This window comes from Caretta caretta, chromosome 1, assembly GCF_965140235.1.
Source record: "Caretta caretta isolate rCarCar2 chromosome 1, rCarCar1.hap1, whole genome shotgun sequence".
Classification (NCBI taxonomy): domain Eukaryota; kingdom Metazoa; phylum Chordata; order Testudines; family Cheloniidae; genus Caretta; species Caretta caretta.
Window position 1 is genome coordinate 213227931 of NC_134206.1, and position 6000 is coordinate 213233930.

The 6000-nt window shown below is 50.4% G+C and overlaps 1 long non-coding RNA gene across 1 annotated transcript in view; it reads right to left on the minus strand.

Annotated features, from left to right (window-relative positions):
* LOC142070623 (uncharacterized) overlaps nt 1-2732 on the minus strand; it is a 51588-nt gene extending 48856 nt beyond the window's left edge. The window contains exon 1 of the long non-coding RNA XR_012666535.1: nt 2296-2732. This is a non-coding gene — a long non-coding RNA (uncharacterized LOC142070623). The remainder of the gene's footprint in view (nt 1-2295) is intronic.
* Nucleotides 2733-6000: the final 3268 nt, after the last annotated feature.

The following is a 6000-nucleotide window of genomic DNA, read 5'->3' on the forward strand; positions in this document are numbered from 1 at the left end:
ATATCTATTCAGGGGACACCATCACAGGGCCTAATAACATCAGCCACACTATCAGAGGCTCGTTCACCTGCACATCCACCAATGTGATATATGCCATCATGTGCCAGCAATGCCCCTCTGCCATGTACATTGGTCAAACTGGACAGTCTCTACGTAAAAGAATAAATGGACACAAATCAGATGTCAAGAATTATAACATTCATAAACCAGTCGGAGAACACTTCAATCTCTCTGGTCACGCAATCACAGACATGAAGGTCGCTATCTTAAAACAAAAAAACTTCAAATCCAGACTCCAGCGAGAAACTGCTGAATTGGAATTCATTTGCAAATTGGATACTATTAATTTAGGCTTAAATAGAGACTGGGAGTGGCTAAGTCATTATGCAAGGTAGCCTGTTTCCTCTTGTTTTTTCCTACCCCACCCCCCAGATGCTCTGGTTTAACTTGGATTTAAACTTGGAGAGAGGTCAGTTTAGATGAGCTATTACCAGCAGGAGAGTGAGTTTGTGTGTGTATGGGGGTGGGGGGGGAAGTGAGAAAACCTGGATCTATGCAGGAAATAGCCCGACTTGATTATGTAAAGAGTTGTCACTTTGGATGGGCTAGCACCAGCAGGAGAGTGAATTTGTGTGGGGGGGTGGAGGGTGAGAAAACCTGGATTTGTGCTGGAAATGGCCCACCTGTTGATCACTTTAGATAAGCTATTACCAGCAGGACAGTGGGGTGGGAGGAGGTATTGTTTCATATTCTCTGTGTGTATATAAAGTCTGCTGCAGTTTCCACGGTACACATCTGATGAAGTGAGCTGTGGCTCACGAAAGCTCATGCTCAAATAAATTGGTTAGTCTCTAAGGTGCCACAAGTACTCCTTTTCTAATTGAGCTTCAGCACTCCTGAATTTTGGGAGTGTTCAAATCTGGAAGGCAGGTGCTAAGATTCCCTTTCTGAATACTAGATAAATCTGGAAAGGAAAAGCCAATTTCTGCTTCCATAGCTCAGATGTGGAAATCCTCCTACGTGCCTGATACTGCATCTAAAGCTGCCCAGGTCCTCTAGTAGAGCTTTCCCTCCCTTACTTATCATTTTAACTTCTGGTGGGATCCACATACCTCCCTTGCTAGGCTTCAGATAGAGAGGTGCACTGTCCATTTAGTCCACCCAATTCCTTCTTTGGGGGCTGCCAGGTGAGGTCACACCAGCATCCCTAATCCAGTCTGGGGAAGTCTTCTGAGGGTGATATCTGGGTCAAAGCCTTCTACTCCTTGTTTATACTTGTTCCCCCTTCTAACAGCCAGCTCTCCATTCACAGCAAGCTGCAGTGCCAGGGAATACTGGGAAATGTAGTTCCTTCCCTTCTCCAGGAACTCTATAGGCAGGGAGCTGGCCAAGGCCCCTTGGGTTCTCAGCTCCCATACTGGATCCCTGCTGCTCTGAGGTTCACGCTCAGGGCCTCAGCATCTGCCGTGCTGCGAGAGGGGAGGAAGTGAGTGTTATGGGGCCCCTTCTGAACTTGGGCCTGGAGCTATGGAGCCATTGGTGAAATGGTATATCCGGTACTGTGTGTAGGCTGTCAAATGCCTTTTGAACATCAATGAAATTGATGAGCGAGCCTGCCATTCTGTACATTCTTCTATAATGGTCCTTAATATGACTATCTGATCTACACAGGATCTCTTGGGCTTGAATCCAGCCTGTTCTTGTGTAAACTTTGCATCCACTGCCTAGATTCATAGATTTCAAGACCAGAAGGGATCCTGTGATCATCTAATCTAATCTGACCTCCTGTATAACACAGGCCATAGAACTTTACTCCTGGGGGAATTCTGCGCCAAAAAATTAAAGTCTACACACAATATTTTAAAATTCTGCAAATTTTATTTGTCAAAATAACACAAAATAACACCCAGTTTCAATTATTTTGGTAATTTATTTCAAAATACCTGTCAGCAAGTATGTCTGTCACAATATAGACATATACAAAAATTCCCCCAGGAGTAGAGAGTTAAACCCCTATGACAACCCAGTTCCTGTTTCTCTGCCCCTTACACACACACACCCCAGGGCTCAGCCGGGGGGCCAGACACTCACAGTCACTACCCCCCCAGAGGCACGCTGCAACTCCCCGCAGCCCAGACACTCACCCCCACTGCCAGAGGTCAGCCTTGAGGCCCCCCGGCCCAGACGCTCACATCCCCTACCTCCAAAAGGCCATCTGCGGAGCCCGCCTGGCCCAGACACTTACACCCCGTCTCTCCAAGAGCCCAGCCGCACCCTCCCAGCCCAGACACTCACCCTCTACTCCTCAGAGCCCAAGGATCTGGAGGGAGAAATAGCCTGATGCTGGTTCCCAGGGTTGCAGAGTTTTCTGTGCACCGCAGCCTCCTTCCCAGTGACGTAGCCAGGTGGAAAAAACAGGGGGAGCGGAGATTAAAAAAAAAAAAAGGCGCCACTCCCTGGTATTCACCTGGTGGCGCTCCAGTCTTCTGCACTGAAGGACCCCCCTACCCCCCCAAATGCCGCCGAAGACGAGAGCGAGTGAAAGACCCGACACAGAAGGGCTGCTGAAGACCCGGAGCGCCACCGGGTGAGTACCAGGGGGTGGTGCCTTTTTTTATCTCCACTCCCCCGACCCGCCACCAAAGACCCAGAGCGCCGCTGGGTGAGTAAAAATTTAAAAGGCGCCAAGTAATTAAAAAGGCGCCACTTCTGCTCAGTGCGGGAGCAGCTACTGCCCCGCTCCCCCCATAGCTACGCTACTGCTCCTTCCTTCAGGGCATGCTGGGAACTTCAGCTGCTGGGAACCCTCCGGTTCCTTTCCCCTCCCCCTGGCCTTGTCTTCTATTTGTGAGCTGGGCTCTGCTGGGTCCAGCGGCCTCTAGTGGTGGCCAATACTTCTGCAGCCCATTTCAGGGGGGGAGGGGGGAGGAGGAAAGGAAGTTCTGCACACACATTAATTTCTGCAAAATTCTGCATTGCACAGTGATGCAGAATTCCCCCAGGAGTAGAACTTGCCCAAAATAATTCCTAGAGCATATTTTTTAGAAAAACATTTGATCTTCATGTAAAAATTTCAGCTGGAGAATCCGACATGACCCTGGTAAATTGTGCCAATGGTTAATTACCTTCACTGTTAAAAATATACACCTTATTTTCAGTCTGAATTTATCTAGCTTCAACTTTCAGCCATTGGATCATGTTATATCTTTCTGTGCTAGATTGAACAGTCCATTATTAAATATATGTTCATCATGGAGGTACTTACAGACTGTAATCAAGTCACCTCTTAACCTTCTGTTTGTTAAACTAAATAGACAGAGTCAAGGAACACTATAAGACATGTTTACCAATCCTGCCTCTTTCATCCTGTGTAGTACCAGACTGCAGAAGGCTTTCCCCATAACAAAGTAGAGTTAACTCCTCTCCAGTCAATAAGATCACTCATTTGTATTCTCACAATCATTCCATGTTACTACTGGTCAGGGGTGTTTCCTTTTCTCAGACTTTAGGGTTGTGGTAAATGATTTTAGCATTTCTGTTGTGATTTGATCACCTCCTGCCATTTTGTTGTTTTTCAGCTTCTTAATTACAGCCTGTACTTCTGACATCTCTATTGGACCAATGCTAATGTCAAGTTGATCAAGTTTGCTTGTTTCATTGAAATCTGCTGCTGAGGTGGGGCTGGCTCTGTTGAGGACTTCTTTGAAATGCTCTGCCAAACTGGTTCTCTGTTCTACCTCAGTTGATGTGGAGGCACATAATGTGTTTGGTGTCCTCTATGCTGCCAGACAGCTTGAGAACTAACTCAGTTGTAAACATTTTTCCATCTTTGCTTTTTAAATTTTTGAAATTTCCACACTGGATTTTAGTTACTCGGTAAATGGCTGTGTGTACTCCTTTGTTTCCAGTTTTGTATTATTGATTTCTTTACAACTTTCTGTTTAAAGCTGATCTTTTTCTATTTTAATTTCAGTTTAGCAATGCAAAGATATGTGGTGACTGCTGACATCTCGTGCTTGATAGGCCTTTGCCTATCGAACAGATGACCTGAAGCTTGAGCTGACGTAGATGTGGTGTGACACTCCACCATCCCTGCCCAGCACCCCACTCACACAGCCACACCACTGCTGCCCAATGCACTTCCCCACAGCCCACCACCACAACTACACATCACCTCACTCAGACCCGCCACTGCCCAGCATCCCAACACACAGACCTCCTGCACCACCCCCCAACAGACCCTCCACTGGCCAGCAGCCCCCCCACACCTCCAGAGACCCTCCCCCCTCACACCCTGCCCCCTGGCCACACTCACTGACCCAGCTGGAAGGTGACGGTGTCTGCCAGGCTGAGGTGGCAGCGCAGCTGGGGCCGGCCCAGTGCCAGGGCGTAGAATCACTCCAGCCTTTTGGGAGTGGCACAATTAGCCAGGCCAGGGTCTGCTCCTGCCCTGGCCGGACTGCCTCAGGACCCACTTGCCTGGAGATAGGATGACCATACGTCCCCGTTTGGCCAGGACAGTTCCCTTTTTAAGCTTTGTCCTGGCCATCCTGACATTTTTTGACAAAAATGGGCTTTTATCCTGTTTGCTCTTGCCAACTGATCAGCAAATGAACAAATGCCCAGTTTACAAAAAAAAGTCCTGTGTGTCCCCCAGCGGGGTGTGGAGGAGTGTGTGTGGGGGGGTGGGGCAATGTGAGGTGTCAGGCAGCAGGGCCAGGGGGGTCAGCCCCAGGTAGAATGGAGCTGAGGGGGGGTGTGTGGTTAGGAGCCAGCCCCAGCTTCTGGCAGCGGTGTGGGAAAGGTGTTAGCCTCAGTTCCTAGCAGTGGTGCGGTGAACTGGGGCGAGGGAGGGATCAGCCCCTGTCCTGCAAGCAGCACGTGGAGCTCGGCGGGGGGGTGGGGGTGGTCAGCCCCTGGCTGTAGCATGGGGAGCTGTGGCGGATTTAGAGTTAGCGGGGCTCTGTGCTCAGCTTCATTTTTGGGGCCCCCTCCTTAGGACCGAGCCAAGAAAAAGAACATTCTCTCTTATCTCCCTCCCGTCCCCGTTTTTCATTCTTTTTTTCTTCATCCTCCTCCTATAAGTAATAGCAAGTAAATGAAAATAAAGTGAGGTACCTTGATTGTTTTTGTAGACTAACTTATTTTTCCACAGACCTCTTGAAAATCGCTGGGAGTCTCGGCGGACCACTTAATGATCTTTTCAAATATTGTTTGTACCGTTAGGTAACTATTGTAAAGTGCTTTGGATAAGAGTGCTTTATAAAAAAAAGTAAAAAAAAATGTTGAGGTGCGGGGTCTGGCCAGGACTTAAGGTGTGGGAGGGGGCTCAGGGTGCAGAGTCTGGGCAGGAGTTAGGGTGCAGGAGCAAGCTGGGGGTTGGGGTGCAGGGTCTGGCCAGGAGTTATGTTAGGAGTTAAGATTCAGGAGGGAGCTCAGGGTTGGGGCAGGACATTTGGGTGCGGAGCACTTACCTGGGGCAGCTCCTATTTGGTGCGAGGGGTGCAGGTGGGAATGTGGGGGGGTGCAGGAGCTCCCGTTTGGTGCTCAGGGTGGGGATGTGGAGGGGGCGGTGCAGGAGTCAGGGCATGGGGTGTGGGGGGGCTGGGTATGTGTGGGGGGTGCAGGAGTCAGGGCTGGTGTCGTGACAGTGTCCGAGGGGGGGATGCAGGAGTCAGGGCACGGTGCTGGGGTCGTGGGGGGGCTCTGTGCTCCCAGCCCCCTGCCCTGAGAGGCTCAGGGCAGGGGGGGGTATGTGTAGGGGGAATGCAGGGGCCCCACCTTTGCTCTGCCCTACCCTGATTCCACCCCCTTCCCCAAGGCCCCGCCCCTGCCTCTTCTCTGCCTCCTTCTCCCAGTGCACTGTAGCCCTGCTCCTCCCGCTCCCTCCAGGGGCGCCAGCAAACAGCTGTTCAGCAGCGGGGGAAGCGCTGGGAGGGAGGAGAGGGAACACAGCATACTAGGGGAGGAGGCAGAAGTGGGAACTTGGCTGCCGGTGGG